Here is a 19,955-nt window from a genome sequence, read left to right as displayed (position 1 = left end):
TGCTGCAGGTAACCTTATCCTAACAACTAACCTAACCCTGATCCCTATCTGTGCTGCAGGTAACCTGTCCCCCTAACCCCTGATCCCTATCCATGCTGCAGGTAACCTTTACCCCTAACCCTGATCCCTATCTGTGCTGCAGGTAAACTGTCCCCTAACCCCTGATCCCTATCTGTGCTGCAGGTAACCTAACCACTTACCCCTAACCCCTGATCCCTATCCATGCTGCAGGATAACCGTGCTTACCCCTAACCCCTGATCCCTATCCATGCTGCAGATAACCTTTACCCCTAACCCCCCCTGATCCCTATCCATGCTGCAGGTAACCTTTACCCCTAACCACTGATCCCTATCCATGCTGCAGATAACCTTTACCCCTAACCCCTGATCCCTATCCATGCTGCAGATAACCTTTACCCCTAACCACTAATCCCTATCCATGCTGCAGATAACCTTTACCCCTAACCCTGATCCCTATCCATGCTGCAGGTAACCTTTACCCCTAACCCCTGATCCCTATCTGTGCTGCAGGTAACCTGTCCCCTAAATCCCCCCTGATCCCTATCCATGCTGCAGATAACCTTTATCCATGCTGCAGGTAACCCCTAACCCCTGATCCCTATCTGTGCTGCAGGTAACCTGTCCCCTAACCCCTGATCCCTATCCATGCTGCAGATAACCTTTACCCCTAACCCTGATCCCTATCTGTGCTGCAGGTAACCTTTGCAGGTAACCCTAACCCCTGATCCCTATCCATGCTGCAGATAACCTTTACCTGTCCCCTAACCCCTGATCCCTATCCATGCTGCAGATAACCTTTTACCCCTAACCCCTGATCCCTATCCATGCTGCAGATAACCTTTCTGTGCCCCTAACCACTGATCCCTATCCATGCTGCAGATAACCTATCCATGCTTACCCCTAACCCCTGATCCCTATCCATGCTGCAGGTAACCTTTACCCCTAACCCCTGATCCCTATCTGTGCTGCAGGTAACCTGTCCCCTAACCCCTGATCCCTATCTGTGCTGCAGGTAACCTTTACCCCCTAACCCCTGATCCCTATCCATGCTGCAGATAACCTTTACCCCCTAACCCCTGATCCCTATCCATGCTGCAGATAACCTTACCCCTAACCACTGATCCCTATCCATGCTGCAGGTAACCTTTACCCCTAACCCCTGATCCCTATCAGTGCTGATCCCTATCCATGCTGGTAACCTTTATCCCCCCTAACCCCTGATCCCTATCCATGCTGCAGGTAACCTTTACCCCTAACCCCTGATCCCTATCCATGCTGCAGGTAACCTGATCCCTATTTACCCCCTAACCATCCCTATCCATGCTGCAGGTAACCTTTACCCCTAACCCCTGATCCCTATCCATGCTGCAGGTAACCCGTCCCCTAACCCCTGATCCCTATCCATGCTGCAGGTAACCTTTGATCCCTATCAGTGCTGCAGGTAACCTTTTACCCCTAACTTTACCCCTAACCCCTGATCCCTATCCATGCTGCAGGTAACCTTTACCCCTAACCCCTGATCCCTATCCATGCTGCAGGTAACCTTTACCCCTAACCCCTGATCCCTATCTGTGCTGCAGGTAACTTTTACCCCTAACCACTGACCTCTAACCCCTGATCCCTATCCAGCTGAACAATCTCCATCTCATACATTAGAAGTGGAATAATAATAATAATGAGTCTGATCACTATTGAAACAGTTTTATTGTGTTGTAGGTACCATGCTGGAGTGTTACTAACCCCGTAAAGTCAGCGGAACAGCGATTGTACAGCTGCCATCTAAACAGCAGATTCAGGTGAGATTACTGTCCATCTAAAGAGCAGATTTAGGTGAGATTACTGTCCATCTAAAGAGCAGATTTAGGTGAGATTACTGTCCATCTAAACAGCAGATTCAGGTGAGATTACTGTCCATCTAAACAGCAGATTCAGGTGAGATTACTGTCCATCTAAACAGCAGATTCAGGTGAGATTACTGTCCATCTAAACAGCAGATTCAGGTGAGATTACTGTCCATCTAAACAGCAGATTCAGGTGAGATTACTGTCCATCTAAACAGCAGATTCAGGTGAGATTACTGTCCATCTAAACAGCAGATTCAGGTGAGATTACTGTCCATCTAAACAGCAGATTCAGGTGAGATTACTGTCCATCTAAACAGCAGATTCAGGTGAGATTACTGTCCATCTAAACAGCAGATTCAGGTGAGATTAGAGATTACTGTGAGTGGGTAATATACTCACTGTTGTCTGTTTTGGCTGTCTAGCCTCATTTACACTTTACGCTACCGTGAGTCTCGTCATCTGATCATTTTAAGATCTATTATTTTGAAATAATATCAATGTATTTTAAGACATTTACAGATGTCATAAATCAATGATTTTAGAGGCCTGTATGATGACTTTAAATGGTTTGACCATCTGTTTACACTGACTACCTCACCAGATCTAGATTATAGAAGCTGGTGCTCTGACTGCACCTCACCAGATCTAGATTATAGAAGCTGGTGCTCTGACTGCACCTCACCAGATCTAGATTATAGAAGCTGGTGCTCTGACTGCACCTCACCAGATCTAGATTATAGAAGCTGGTGCTCTGACTGCACCTCACCAGATCTAGATTATAGAAGCTGGTGCTCTGACTGCACCTCACCAGATCTAGATTATAGAAGCTGACAGCCATGACTACATGAACTCTATTCCACATAGAGTAACTGATAAAAGCAGTTTGATCTAGAAAAACACCCTAGATTTATGGAGCACCTCACCAGCGGTACTGTGAAGCAACACAAACATAGGTGATGGAGTAGTGGGCCTGAGGGCACAGACACTGTAGATATGTGTTAGTGGTGGAGTAGGGGCCTGAGGGCACAGACACTGTAGATATGTGTTAGTGGTGGAGGAGGGGCCTGAGGGCACAGACACTGTAGATATGTGTTAGTGATGGAGTAGGGGCCTGAGCAACACAAACAAACAGACACTGTAGATATGTTAGTGGTGGATAGGGGCACAGACACTGTAGATATGTGTTAGTGGTGGAGTAGGGGCCTGAGGGCACAGACACTGTAGATATGTGTTAGTGGTGGAGTAGGGGCCTGAGGGCACAGACACTGTAGATATGTGTTAGTGATGGAGTAGGGGCCTGAGGGCACAGACACTGTAGATATGTGTTAGTGGTGGAGTAGGGGCCTGAGGGCACAGACACTGTAGATATGTGTTAGTGGTGGAGTAGGGGCCTGAGGGCACAGACACTGTAGATATGTGTTAGTGGTGGAGTAGGGGCCTGAGGGCACAGACACTGTAGATATGTGTTAGTGGTGGAGTAGGGGCCTGAGGGCACAGACACTGTAGATATGTGTTAGTGATGGAGTAGGGGCCTGAGGGCACAGACACTGTAGATATGTGTTAGTGGTGGAGTAGGGGCCTGAGGGCACAGACACTGTAGATATGTGTTAGTGGTGGAGTAGGGGCCTGAGGGCACAGACACTGTAGATATGTGTTAGTGGTGGAGTAGGGGCCTGAGGGCACAGACACTGTAGATATGTGTTAGTGGTGGAGTAGGGGCCTGAGGGCACAGACACTGTAGATATGTGTTAGTGATGGACACTGTAGATATGGGCCTGAGGGCACAGACACTGTAGATATGTGTTAGTGATGGAGTAGGGGCCTGAGGGCACAGACACTGTAGATATGTGTTAGTGGTGGAGTAGGGGCCTGAGGGCACAGACACTGTAGATATGTGTTAGTGGTGGAGGAGGGGCCTGAGGGCACAGACACTGTAGATATGTGTTAGTGGTGGAGTAGGGGCCTGAGGGCACAGACACTGTAGATATGTGTTAGTGGTGGAGTAGGGGCCTGAGGGCACAGACACTGTAGATATGTGTTAGTGGTGGAGTAGTCGCTCTGGATAAGAGCGTCTGCTAAATGACTTAAATGTAAATGTAATGTAAATGAGTAGGGGCCTGAGGGCACAGACACTGTAGATATGTGTTAGTGGTGGAGTAGGGGCCTGAGGGCACAGACACTGTAGATATGTGTTAGTGGTGGAGTAGGGGCCTGAGGGCACAGACACTGTAGATATGTGTTAGTGGTGGAGTAGGGGCCTGAGGGCACAGACACTGTAGATATGTGTTAGTGGTGGAGGAGGGGCCTGAGGGCACAGACACTGTAGATATGTGTTAGTGGTGGGAGGGGCCTGAGGGCACAGACACTGTAGATATGTGTTAGTGGTGGAGGAGGGGCCTGAGGGCACAGACACTGTAGATATGTGTTAGTGGTGGAGTAGGGGCCTGAGGGCACAGACACTGTAGATATGTGTTAGTGGTGGAGTAGGGGCCTGAGGGCACAGACACTGTAGATATGTGTTAGTGGTGGAGTAGGGGCCTGAGGGCACAGACACTGTAGATATGTGTTAGTGATGGAGTGGTGGAGGGGCCTGAGGGCACAGACACTGTAGATATGTGTTAGTGATGGAGTAGGGGCCTGAGGGCACAGAGATATGTGTTAGTGGTGGAGGAGGGAAATCAGACACTGAATGTATGTGTTGTAATGTTTTAAAATTGTATAAACTGAGGGCACAGACACTTAATATTTTGCTTGGATGCCAGGAAGACACTGTAGCTGGTGCCTGAGGGCACAGACAGGAACAAATGGGATCATAATAAATACAAATACCAGACCTGCTCTTGTCTTCTGTTTCCAGGTGATTGAGACATGCATGGCCACAGTGGGAAGGGTGTCCAACATCGATCACAACAAACGGATCATTGGTAAAGCTGGCAGGAACCGTTGGCTCGGCATCCGGCCCTCCAGCGGCTTGGTGGAAGAGGAAAGGTGGCTGGGCCGGAGGGCAAGATCAAACCACTTCCCCCATGAAGAGTTATATTAACCTGCCTTTAGTGTCTGCCAACTAAATGTGCTAAACTCTGTATGCAACAGGACATTGCAGGAGACGCCACCTCTTCTTTTAGATCGATCAGAGGCAGTGATGTTAATGGACAGCTGTCAGTGATTTCAATTATGTAGTCTTGTGACAATGTTTTGGTCTGTAATGACATGGATTTTGTGAAATGAAATGATTCAACTGTCTGAAGTGTTGGTAAAGAATGAGGCTTGGGAAGTAGACAAGGTTTCAAACATTAAACACAGCTGCTCCTGGGGAGAGCAGCAGACATTTACATCCATAGTGAAACATTCAAAGGTTAACCCATGTTTTCTTAAATGGTATTTACAAATGTCATATCTGTTAAAACAACAAGGTTTGTGCAAAGACACCTGGGATGCATTTTCAAAAGTGGAATGAGTGTGTTGCTTGACTAGTTGTCAGAATATTTAGGACAGTTGGCTAATACCTGCTAGAGTGGGGTTGGGGTTAGTTGGTTGGGCTTAACAATAGCCTTATAGTTATTCATAGATAGTGGTCTATTATAGAGTGGGGCAGTCAAGCTCTTGGAATCTTCATATGGCTTAAACAGCCTATCAAAGTTATTCCATACATAGTGGTCTATAGGTTATTCCAGACACTGTAGATATAGTGGTCTATTAGGTTATTCCATACATAGTGGTCTATTAGTTATTTCATACATACATAGTGGTCTATAGGTTATTCCATACATAGTGGTCTATAGGTTATTCCATACATAGTGGTCTATAGGTTATTCCATACATAGTGGTCTATAGGTTATTCCATACATAGTGGTCTATAGGTTATTCCATACTTTTATATAGTGGTCTATAGGTTATTCCATACATATATAGTGGTCTATAGGTTATTCCATACATATATAGTGGTCTATTAGGTTATTCCATACATAGTGGTCTATAGGTTATTCCATACATAGTGGTCTATTAGTTATTCCATACATATGTATAGTGGTCTATAGGTTATTCCATACATAGTGGTCTATAGGTTATTCCATACATAGTGGCCTATATGTTATTCCATACATAGTGGCCTATATGTTATTCCATACATAGTGGCCTATATGTTATTCCATACATAGTGGCCTATATGTTATTCCATACATAGTGGCCTATATGTTATTCCATACATAGTGGCCTATATGTTATTCCATACATACATAGTGGTCTATAGGTTATTCCATACATAGTGGTCTATTAGCTATTCCATACATACATAGTGGTCTATTAGTTATTCCATACATAGTGGTCTATAGGTTATTCCATATATAGTGGTCTATAGGTTATTTCATACATAGATAGTGGTCTATTATAGTTATTCCATACATAGTGGTCTATTAGTTATTCCATACATAGATAGTGATCTATTAGTTATTCCATACATAGATAGTGGTCTATTAGTTATTCCATACATACATAGTGGTCTATTAGTTATTCCATACATATATAGTGGGTACATAGATAGTGGTCTATTATAGTTATTCCATACATAGTGGTCTATTATAGTTATTCCATACATACATAGTGGTCTATTAGTTATTCCATACATAGTGGTCTATTAGGTTATTCCATACATATATAGTGGTCTATTAGTTATTCCATACATAGATAGTGGTCTATTATAGTTATTCCATACATAGTGGTCTATTAGGTTATTCCATACATACATAGTGGTCTATTAGTTATTCCATACATATAGTTATTCCATACATAGATAGTGGTCTATTAGGTTATTTCATATATGGATAGTGGTCTTTGGTTATTCCATACATAGATAGTGGTCTATTAGGTTAGTTACAGTCAGTCCATACATAGTGGTCTATCATAGTTATTCCATACATAGATAGTTATTCACGTCATAGTTATGGTCTCATACATCCAACTCTGCATAGTGGTCAAAATATATTATTCCATACACATATAGTGGTCTAGTAGGAAATCTTTATAACAAATTCAACAAATATTCTCCAAAAACCGCTGCATCTTGTGTTATTTACATAGATAGTGGTCTATTATAGTTATTCCATACATAGAGTATAGTTATTCCTTTTACATAGATGCTTTCTATTAGTTATTCCATACATAGTTTGGTGGTCTATTTAGTTATTCCCCATACATAGATAGTGGTCTATTATAGTTATTCCATACATAGATAGTGGTCTATTATAGTTATTCCATACATAGTGGTCTATTATAGTTATTCCATACATAGTGGTCTATTAGTTATTCCCCATACATAGATAGTGGTCTATTTAGTTATTCCATACATAGTGGTCTATTAGTTATTCCATACATAGATAGTGGTCTATTAGTTATTCCATACATAGTGGTCTATTGGTTATTCCATACATAGTGGTCTATTAGTTATTCCATACATAGATAGTGGTCTATTGGTTATTCCATACATAGTGGTCTATTAGTTATTCCATACATAGTGGTCTATAGGTTATTCCATACATAGTGGTCTATTAGTTATTCCATACATAGATAGCCTGTTCAACCTCTCTTTCATATCGTCTGAGATCCCCAAGGATTGGAAAGCTGCCGCAGTCATCCCCCTCTTCAAAGGGGGAGACACCCTGGACCCAAACTGTTACAGACCTATATCCACCCTGCCCTGCCTATCTAAGGTCTTCGAAGGCCAAGTCAACAAACAGGTCACTGACCATCTCGAATCCCACCGTACCTTCTCCGCTATGCAATCTGGTTTCCGAGCCGGTCACGGGTGCACCTCAGCCACACTCAAGGTACTAAACGACATCATAACCGCCATCGATAAAAGACAGTACTGTGCAGCCGTCTTCATCGACCTTGCCAAGGCTTTCGACTCTGTCAATCACCATATTCTTATCGGCAGACTCAGTAGCCTCGTTTTTTCAGATGACTGCCTTGCCTGGTTCACCAATTACTTTGCAGACAGTGTTCAGTGTGTCAAATCGGAGGGCATGCTGTCCGGTCCTCTGGCAGTCTCTATGGGGGTGCCACAGGGTTCAATTCTCGGGCCGACTTTTTTCTCTGTATATATCAATGATGTTGCTCTTGCTGCGGGCGATTCCCTGATCCACCTCTACGCAGACGACACCATTCTATATTCTTTCGGCCCGTCATTGGACACTGCTATCTAACCTCCAAACGAGCTTCAATGCCATACAACACTCCTTCCGTGGCCTCCAACTGCTCTTAAACGCTAGTAAAACCAAATGCATGCTTTTCAACCGATTGCTGCCTGCACCCGCATGCCCGACTAGCATCACCACACTGGATGGTTCTGACCTTGAATATGTGGACACCTATAAGTACCTAGGTGTCTGGCTAGACTGCAAACTCTCCTTCCAGACCCATATCAAACATCTCCAATCGAAAATCAAATCAAGAGTCGGCTTTCTATTCCGCAACAAAGCCTCCTTCACTCACGCTGCCAAGCTTACCCTAGTAAAACTGACTATCCTACCGATCCTCGACTTCGGCGATGTCATCTACAAAATTGCTTCCAACACTCTACTCAGCAAATTGGATGCAGTTTATCACAGTGCCATCCATTTTGTCACTAAAGCACCTTATACTCAATCAAATCAATCAATCAAATTGTATTTATATAGCCCTTCGTACATCAGCTGATATCTCAAAGTGCTGTACAGAAACCCAGCCTAAAACCCCAAACAGCAAGCAATGCAGGTGTAGAAGCACAGTGGCTAGGAAAAACTCCCTAGAAAGGCCAAAACCTAGGAAGAAACCTAGAGAGGAACCAGGCTATGTGGGGTGGCCAGTCCTCTTCTGGCTGTGCCGGGTGGAGATTATAACAGAACATGGCCAAGATGTTCAAATGTTCATAAATGACCAGCATGGTCAAATCATAGTAAGGCAGAACAGTTGAAAGAACAGCATGGCCAGGTGAAACTGGAGCAGTCAGCATGTCCTAGGGCCAGGTGGAAACTGGGGACAGCATGGCCAGGTGGACTGGGGCAGCAAGGAGCCATCATGTCAGGTAGTCCTGGAGCATGGTCCTCGGGCTCAGGTCCTCCGAGAGAGAGAAAGAAAGAAGGAGAGAATTAGAGAACGCACACTTAGATTCACACAGGACGCCGAATAGGACAGGAGAAGTACTCCAGATATAACAAACTGACCCTAGCCCCCCGACATAAACTACTGCAGCATAAATACTGGAGGCTGAGACAGGAGGGGTCAGGAGACACTGTGGCCCCATCCGAGGACACCCCCGGACAGGGCCAAACAGGAAGGATATAACCCCACCCACTTTGCCAAAGCACAGCCCCCACACCACTAGAAGGATATCTTCAACCACCAACTTACCATCCCGAGACAAGGCTGAGTATAGCCCACAAAGATCTCCGCCACGGCACAACCCAAGGGGGGGGGCGCCAACCCAGACAGGATGACCACAACAGTGAATCAACCCACTCAGGTGACGCACCCCCTGTAGGGACGGCATGAGAGAGCCCCAGTAAGCCAGTGACTCAGCCCCTGTAATAGGGTTAGAGGCAGAGAATCCCAGTGGAAAGAGGGGAACTGGCCAGGCAGAGACAGCAAGGGCGGTTCGTTGCTCCAGAGCCTTTCCGTTCACCTTCCCACTCCTGGGCCAGACTACACTCAATCATATGACCCACTGAAGAGATGAGTCTTCAGTAAAGACTTAAAGGTTGAGACCGAGTTTGCGTCTCTGACATGGGTAGGCAGACCGTTCCATAAAAATGGAGCTCTATAGGAGAAAGCCCTGCCTCCAGCTGTTTGCTTAGAAATTCTAGGGACAATTAGGAGGCCTGCGTCTTGTGACCGTAGCGTACGTGTAGGTATGTACGGCAGGACCAAATCAGAGAGATAGGTAGGAGCAAGCCCATGTAATGCTTTGTAGGTTAGCAGTAAAACCTTGAAATCAGCCCTTGCTTTGACAGGAAGCCAGTGTAGAGAGGCTAGCACTGGAGTAATATGATCAAATTTTTTGGTTCTAGTCAGGATTCTAGCAGCCGTATTTAGCACTAACTGAAGTTTATTTAGTGCTTTATCCGGGTAGCCGGAAAGTAGAGCATTGCAGTAGTCTAACCTAGAAGTGACAAAAGCATGGATTAATTTTTCTGCATCATTTTTGGACAGAAAGTTTCTGATTTTTGCAATATTACGTAGATGGAAAAAAGCTGTCCTCGAAATGGTCTTGATATGTTCTTCAAAAGAGAGATCAGGGTCCAGACTAACGCCGAGGTCCTTCACAGTTTTATTTGAGACGACTGTACAACCATTAAGATTAATTGTCAGATTCAACAGAAGATCTCTTTGTTTCTTGGGACCTAGAACAAGCATCTCTGTTTTGTCCGAGTTTAATAGTAGAAAGTTTGCAGCCATCCACTTCCTTATGTCTGAAACACATGCTTCTAGCGAGGGCAATTTTGGGGCTTCACCATGTTTCATTGAAATGTACAGCTGTGTGTCATCCGCATAGCAGTGAAAGTTAACATAATTTTTTCGAATAACATCCCCAAGAGGTAAAATGTATAGTGAAAACAATAGTGGTCCTAAAACAGAACCTTGAGGAACACCGAAATTTACAGTTGATTTATCAGAGGACAAACCATTCACAGAGACAAACTGATATCTTTCCGACAGATAAGATCTAAACCAGGCCAGAACATGTCCGTGTAGACAAATTTGGGTTTCCAATCTCTCCAAAAGAATGTGGTGATCGATGGTATCAAAAGCAGCACTAAGGTCTAGGAGCACGAGGACAGATGCAGAGCCTCGGTCCGATGCCATTAAAATGTAATTTACCACCTTCACAAGTGCCGTCTCAGTGCTATGATGGGGTCTAAAACCAGACTGAAGCATTTCGTATCCATTGTTTGTCTTCAGGAAGGCAGTGAGTTGCTGCGCAACAGCCTTTTCTAAAATTTTTGAGAGGAATGGAAGATTCGATATAGGCCGATAGTTTTTTATATTTTCTGGGTCAAGGTTTGGCTTTTTCAAGAGAGGCTTTATTACTGCCACTTTTAGTGAGTTTGGTACACATCCAGTGGATAGAGAGCCATTTATTATGTTCAACATAGGAGGGCCAAGCACAGGAAGCAGCTCTTTCAGTAGTTTAGTTGGAATAGGGTCCAGTATGCAGCTTGAAGGTTTAGAGGCCATGATTATTTTCATCATTGTGTCAAGAGATATAGTACTAAAACACTTGAGCGTCTCTCTTGATCCTAGGTCCTGGCAGAGTTGTGCAGACTCAGGACAACTGAGGTTTGGAGGAATACGCAGGTTTAAAGAGGAGTCCGTAATTTGCTTTCTAATAATCATAATCTTTTCCTCAAAGAAGTTCATGAATTTATCACTGCTAAAGTGAAAGTCATCCTCTCTTGGGGAATGCTGCTTTTTAGTTAGCTTTGCAACAGTATCAAAAAGGAATTTCGGATTGTTCTTATTTTCCTCAATTAAGTTAGACAAATAGGACGATCGAGCAGCAGTAAGGGCTCTTCGGTACTGCACGGTACCGTCTTTCCAAGCTAGTCGGAAGACTTCCAGTTTGGTGTGGCGCCATTTCCGTTCCAATTTTCTGGAAGCCTGCTTCAGAGCTCGGGTATTTTCTGTGTACCAGGGAGCTAGTTTCTTATGAGAAATGTTTTTAGTTTTTAGGGGTGCAACTACATCTAGGGTATTGCGCAAGGTTAAATCGAGATCCTCAGTTAGGTGGTTAACTGATTTTTGTCCTCTGGCGTCCTTGGGTAGGCAGAGGGAGTCTGGAAGGGCATCAAGGAATCTTTGTGTTGTCTGTGAATTTATAGCACGACTTTTGATGGTCCTTGGTTGGGGTCTGAGCAGATTATTTGTTGCAATTGCAAACGTAATAAAATGGTGGTCCGATAGTCCGGGATTATGAGGAAAAACATTAAGATCGACAACATTTATTCCATGGGACAAAACTAGGTCCAGCGTATGACTGTGACAGTGAGTGGGTCCAGAGACATGTTGGACAAAACCCACTGAGTCGATGATGGCTCCGAAAGCCTTTTGGAGTGGGTCTGTGGACTTTTCCATGTGAATATTAAAGTCACCAAAGATTAGAATATTATTTGCTATGACTACAAGGTCCGATAGGAATTCAGGGAACTCAGTGAGAAACGCTGTATATGGCCCAGGAGGCCTGGAAACAGTAGCTATAAAAAGTGATTGAGTCGGCTGCATAGATTTCATGACTAGAAGCTCAAAAGACAAACGTCATTTTTTTTTTTTGTAAATTGAAATTTGCTATCGTAAATGTTAGCAACACCTCCGCCTTTGCGGGATGCACGGGGGATATGGTCACTAGTGTAGCCAGGAGGTGAGGCCTCATTTAAAACAGTAAATTCATCAGGCTTAAGCCATGTTTCAGTCAGGCCAATCACATCAAGATTATGATCAGTGATTAGTTCATTGACTATAATTGCCTTTGAAGTAAGGGATCTAACATTAAGTAGCCCTATTTTGAGATGTGAGGTATCATGATCTCTTTCAGTAATGACAGGAATGGAGGTGGTCTTTATCCTAGTGAGATTGCTAAGGCGAACACCGCCATGTTTAGTTTTGCCCAACCTAGGTCGAGGCACAGACACGGTCTCAATGGTGATAGCTGAGCTGACTACACTGACTGTGCTAGTGGCAGACTCCACTATGCTGGCAGGCTGGCTAACAGCCTGCTGCCTGGCCTGCACCCTATTTCATTGTGGAGCTAGAGGAGTTAGAGCCCTGTCTACGTTGGTAGATAAGATGAGAGCACCCCTCCAGCTAGGATGGAGTCCGTCACTCCTCAGCAAGCCAGGGAGGGGGCCAGAGACAATTACTCGATGCCGACACATCTTTCTAGCTGATATGCACGCAGAAGCTATGTTGCACTTGGTGATCTCTGACTGTTTCATCATAACATTATACTACCCACCACTGCGACTTGTATGCTCTAGTCGGCTGGCCCTCGCTACATATTCGTCGCCAGACCCACTGGCTCCAGGTCATCTACAAGGCCATGCTAGGTAAAGCTCTGCCTTATCTCAGTTCACTGGTCACGATGGCAACACCCATCCGTAGCACGCGCTCCAGCAGGTGTATCTCACTGATCATCCCTAAAGCCAACACCTCATTCGGCCGCCTTTCGTACCAGTACTCTGCTGCCTGTGACTGGAACGAATTGCAAAAATCGCTGAAGTTGGAGACTTTTATCTCCCTCACCAACTTCAAACATCAGCTATCTGAGCAGCTAACCGATCGCTGCAGCTGTACATAATCTATTGGGAAATAGCCCACCCATTTTCACCTACCTCATCCCCACAGTTTTTATTTACTTTTCTGCTCTTTTGCACACCAATATCTCTACCTGTACATGATCATCTGATCATTTATCACTCCAGTGTTAATCTGCAATATTGTAATTATTCGCCTACCTCCTCATGCCTTTTGCACACATTGTATATAGACTCCCCCTTTTTTCTACTGTGTTATTGACTTGTTAATTGTTTACTCCATGTGTAACTCTGTGTTGTCTGTTCACACTGCTGTGCTTTATCTTGGCCAGGTCGCAGTTGCAAATGAGAACTTGTTCTCAACTAGCCTACCTGGTTAAATAAAGGTGAAATAAAATAAAATAAAAAATAGTGGTCTATTAGTTATTCCATACATAGATAGTGGTCTATTAGTTATTCCATACATAGTGGTTTATTAGTTATTCCATACATAGATAGTGGTCTATTAGTTATTCCATACATAGATAGTGGTCTATTATAGTTATTCCATACATAGATAGTGGTCTATTATAGTTATTCCATACATAGATAGTGGTCTATTAGTTATTCCATACATAGATAGTGGTCTATTAGTTATTCCATACATAGATAGTGGTCTATTATAGTTATTACATACATAGATAGTGGTCTATTAGTTATTCCATATATAGATAGTGGTCTATTAGTTATTCCATACATAGTGGTTTATTAGTTATTCCATACATAGATAGTGGTCTATTAGTTATTCCATACATAGTGGTCTGTTGGTTATTCCATACATAGTGGTCTATTAGTTATTCCATACATAGTGGTCTATTAGTTATTCCATACATAGATAGTGGTCTATTAGTTATTCCATACATAGATAGTAGTCTATTAGTTATTCCATACATAGATAGTGGTATATTAGTTATTCCATACATAGATAGTGGTCTATTAGTTATTCCATACATAGTGGTTTATTAGTTATTCCATACATAGATAGTGGTCTATTAGTTATTCCATACATAGTGGTCTGTTGGTTATTCCATACATAGATAGTAGTCTATTAGTTATTCCATACATAGTGGTCTATTATAGTTATTCCATACATAGATAGTGGTCTATTAGTTATTCCATACATAGATAGTGGTCTATTAGTTATTCCATACATAGATAGTGGTCTGTTGGTTATTCCATACATAGTGGTCTGTTAGTTATTCCATACATAGTGGTCTATTAGTTATTCCATACATAGTGGTCTATAGGTTATTCCATACATACATAGTGGTCTATTAGTTATTCCATACATAGTGGTCTATTGGTTATTCCATACATAGATAGTGGTCTATTAGTTATTCCATACATAGTGGTCTATTGGTTATTCCATACATAGATAGTGGTCTATTAGTTATTCCATACATAGATAGTGGTCTATTAGTTATTCCATACATAGATAGTGGTCTATTATAGTTATTTCATAGATAGTGGTCTATTAGTTATTCCATATATAGATAGTGGTCTATTAGTTATTCCATACATAGTGGTTTATTAGTTATTCCATACATAGATAGTGGTCTATTAGTTATTCCATACATAGTGGTCTGTTGGTTATTCCATACATAGTGGTCTATTAGTTATTCCATACATAGATAGTGGTATATTAGTTATTCCATACATAGATAGTGGTCTATTATAGTTATTCCATACATAGATAGTGGTCTATTAGTTATTCCATACATAGATAGTGGTCTATTAGTTATTCCATACATAGATAGTGGTCTATTATAGTTATTACATACATAGATAGTGGTCTATTAGTTATTCCATATATAGATAGTGGTCTATTAGTTATTCCATACATAGTGGTTTATTAGTTATTCCATACATAGATAGTGGTCTATTAGTTATTCCATACATAGTGGTCTGTTGGTTATTCCATACATAGTGGTCTATTAGTTATTCCATACATAGTGGTCTATTAGTTATTCCATACATAGATAGTGGTCTATTAGTTATTCCATACATAGATAGTAGTCTATTAGTTATTCCATACATAGATAGTGGTATATTAGTTATTCCATACATAGATAGTGGTCTATTAGTTATTCCATACATAGTGGTCTATTAGTTATTCCATACATAGTGGTTTATTAGTTATTCCATACATAGATAGTGGTCTATTAGTTATTCCATTAGTGGTCTGTTGGTTATTCCATACATAGATAGTAGTCTATTAGTTATTCCATACATAGTGGTCTATTATAGTTATTCCATACATAGATAGTGGTCTATTAGTTATTCCATACATAGATAGTGGTCTATTAGTTATTCCATACATAGATAGTGGTCTGTTGGTTATTCCATACATAGTGGTCTGTTAGTTATTCCATACATAGTGGTCTATTAGTTATTCCATACATAGTGGTCTATAGGTTATTCCATACATACATAGTGGTCTATTAGTTATTCCATACATAGTGGTCTATTGGTTATTCCATACATAGATAGTGGTCTATTAGTTATTCCATACATAGTGGTCTATTGGTTATTCCATACATAGATAGTGGTCTATTAGTTATTCCATACATAGATAGTGGTCTATTAGTTATTCCATACATAGATAGTGGTCTATTATAGTTATTCCATACATAGATAGTGGTCTATTAGTTATTCCATACATAGATAGTGGTCTATTATAGTTATTCCATACATAGATAGTGGTCTATTAGTTATTCCATACATAGATAGTGGTCTATTAGTTATTCCATACATAGATAGTGGTCTATTAGTTATTCCATACATAGATAGTAGTCTATTAGTTATTCCATACATAGATAGTGGTATATTAGTTATTCCATACATAGATAGTGGTCTATTATAGTTATTCCATACATAGATAGTGGTCTATTAGTTATTCCATACATAGATAGTGGTCTATTATAGTTATTCCATACATAGATAGTGGTCTATTAGTTATTCCATACATAGTGGTCTATTGGTTATTCCATACATAGATAGTGGTCTATTAGTTATTCCATACATAGTGGTCTATTGGTTATTCCATACATAGATAGTGGTCTATTAGTTATTCCATACATAGTGGTCTATTGGTTATTCCATACATAGATAGTGGTCTATTAGTTATTCCATACATAGATAGTGGTCTATTATAGTTATTCCATACATAGATAGTGGTCTATTAGTTATTCCATACATAGATAGTGGTCTATTAGTTATTCCATACATAGATAGTGGTCTATTAGTTATTCCATACATAGATAGTAGTCTATTAGTTATTCCATACATAGATAGTGGTATATTAGTTATTCCATACATAGATAGTGGTCTATTATAGTTATTCCATACATAGATAGTGGTCTATTAGTTATTCCATACATAGATAGTGGTCTATTATAGTTATTCCATACATAGATAGTGGTCTATTAGTTATTCCATACATAGACAGTGGTCTATTATAGTTATTACATACATAGATAGTGGTCTATTAGTTATTCCATATATAGATAGTGGTCTATTAGTTATTCCATACATAGTGGTTTATTAGTTATTCCATACATAGATAATTGTCTATTAGTTATTCCATACATAGTGGTCTGTTGGTTATTCCATACATAGATAGTGGTCTATTAGTTATTCCATACATAGTGGTCTATTATAGTTATTCCATACATAGATAGTGGTCTATTAGTTATTCCATACATAGATAGTAGTCTATTAGTTATTCCATACATAGATAGTGGTCTATTAGTTATTCCATACATAGATAGTGGTCTGTTGGTTATTCCATACATAGTGGTCTGTTAGTTATTCCATACATACACAGTGGTCTATTAGTTATTCCATACATAGTGGTCTATAGGTTATTCCATACATACACAGTGGTCTATTAGTTATTCCATACATAGTGGTCTATTGGTTATTCCATACATAGATAGTGGTCTATTAGTTATTCCATACATAGTGGTCTATTGGTTATTCCATACATAGATAGTGGTCTATTAGTTATTCCATACATAGATAGTGGTCTATTAGTTATTCCATACATAGATAGTGGTCTATTATAGTTATTCCATACATAGATAGTGGTCTATTAGTTATTCCATACATAGATAGTGGTCTATTATAGTTATTCCATACATAGATAGTGGTCTATTAGTTATTCCATACATAGATAATGGTCTATTAGTTATTCCATACATAGATAGTGGTCTATTAGTTATTCGGGTTCCACCCCAAATAATGACCGCAGTCAGAAATGCTATCCCAACTGAGTCTCTACTACACCCTAGGCTGTTTAAAAAAAATATATAAAAAAATAAAAAATCAGAACATAGGGGGAGGGGGGAAACAAAGGTTAAAAGAAGAAAAACATTTTCATAAAAAGACAAGATTTAAAACCAAGAAACAATAAAACATAAAAACAATTAAGATTCTGAAGTTCCCTTGAGTTTATCCTACACAAACATCTACTGGTAATGATCCACTTAACCAGAGAATATTGTCCATGGACTTAGCAATGTTCTTAGCAGTGTTCAAAAGGTTAGAAAATAAATCTCTTTCACCTTTGTCCTTTTCCAGGCATTAGTTCTCACTGGAGCTTCCTTTCAAGTGAAGTTGCAGTCCAAGAGGCCTTCATGTGCTAGATTCCATAGTACTGTCGTTGTATAGCTTGTTAAAGGAAAACATCTGTCAAGGGAACTTTCAGAAATTAAAAAAAAAAAAAACAGGGTTAGGGTTATAGGGTTAGGGTTAGGTGTTTGGTGGAGCAAACAAAGAGACGCGGAGGAAGGTAGCAGAGAGAAGCTATGAGTAGCAGACCAAGACGTGACTGTGGACTTTGTTGTAAACAGAATATAGTGCGACTAGGCCGACATTTAAAGTCTGTACCTGCACTTAAGTTCGGTACTATGGAATGGACGAATGCTATGGGATTTAGCCGGTTTTCAGTGCTTGAACCGCAGCCGGAGGACCCTGTGATTTTGCAGTGTTTTGAAAGTGAGTTGTCCGTGGAGCAGCAGCTGGTGGACGAGGGTGAGCAGCAGCAGGTGGACGAAGGTGAGCAGCAGCTGGTGGACGAGTGAACATAAATGTGAACATAAACGCCATGTTGTGCATTTAAATGGTTTTATTGTTTTGTTAAAGGACAGAAAAACCTAAAAGAGGCAGTGCCAAACTAAAACCAAACAAACCATAAATCTATAGAGAATAAAAATAAATTATGAATAAAACCATGTTCTTCTCCATCCATTTTCCTGTCTGTTAAAACCCATTTTCTAAAACCTCTCGTTCAGACCATTTGGCGTTATTGTCTGTAGGTGCTGGATCCACTCCCGTTCTACCCTCTTTCGCTGCCCACAGGTCCAGCCTATATGTGCCTGTAACCCTGATATGGTAAGGTGAGTGATGGGATGCTCCTGGAAGTGGGTTATGAGTTCTGTTTGTAGGTGTGCCCTTTTAATGTTATACAGGTGTTGTTTGAGTCTAGTTTCTATGGTGTGTTTGGTTTCTCCAATGTATTGTTTATTGCAAAGTGTACATGTAATGATATAAATGGTGTTATGTGTGTTCAATGAATAGGATTCCTGTACTGGTGCTGATGTGTGGCTATGTATATTTGTAATGAACTTTATCTGTCGAAAATGGACGTTGTGAGGTTTGAGGTCTTGTGGTGGCTTGCTACTGAATCTTGCTTTGGTGAGCATGTCCTTTAAGTTTTTGTTCTTTCTAAATGCTGAGATAATTCTGTATGGTTTGAGTGGTATGTAAGTGTGCTGAACTGTAGAGAAGTTGTGTTTGAATGATTGATGTAGGGGTCTAATTCTATGTGAAAATGTGGTTACTAGGGGGATGATAGTTGTCTGTTGATTGAGTATTGATGACAAAGGAGGGGAGACAGAGGAAGTGTTCCGGTTTAGTGGTTGGTGCAGATCACTTTCCATAGGGGAGTCAGGGTTAGGGTGAGGCGGGAGATAGGATGAGAACCCTGGTTAGGGTAATGGTACACATTAGGGTTAGGCGTGGGGTTAAGGGAAAGGTTAAGGTTAGGCGTGAGGTTTGGGGAGAGGTTAGGATTAGGCGTGGGGTTTGGGGAGGGGTTAAGGTTAGGTGTGGGGTTACGAGGAAGATTAAGGTTAGGCGTGGGGTTAAGGGAAAGGTTAAGGTTAGGAGTGGGGTTAGGGTTAGGGTTAGGGTTGGGGTTTGGGGAAAGGTTAAGGTTAGGGTTAGGGTTAGGGTTAGGTGTTTGGTGTAGCAAACAAAGAGACACAGAGGAAGGCAGGAGAGAGAGAAGCTATGAGTAGCAGACCAATACGCGACTGTGGACTAATCCGCATCCACCGAAATCTCACAAAGTGTCCATAAATCACTCAGGGAGGGCCCCCATGGATAGAGGGCCGTAGTAGGATGCTCCTATAGCGGGAATAAATATCAGGAACACCGGCAGGTGCATTTAGGACCATATTTTAATTTTTCAGGTTCCCAGGTGCACATTTTCAATCACCAGGTGCACGGATGTATAGGGTCCCCCATGGATAAAGGTCCGTGTTAGGGTGCTCCATAGCGGGCATGAATTTTTGGAACACCGCTAATGTAATTTTAGGTTCCCAGGTGCACATTTTCAATCACCAGGTGCACGGATGTATAGGGTCCCCCATGGATAAAGGTCCGTGTTAGGGTGCTCCATAGCGGGCATGAATTTTTGGAACACCGCTAATGTAATTTTAGGTTCCCAGGTGCACATTTTCAATCACCAGGTGCACGGCTGAGA

Source organism: Oncorhynchus keta, chromosome 24 (assembly GCF_023373465.1).
Source record: "Oncorhynchus keta strain PuntledgeMale-10-30-2019 chromosome 24, Oket_V2, whole genome shotgun sequence".
Lineage (NCBI taxonomy): Eukaryota > Metazoa > Chordata > Actinopteri > Salmoniformes > Salmonidae > Oncorhynchus > Oncorhynchus keta.
Note: the sequence above shows the minus strand (reverse complement) of the source record.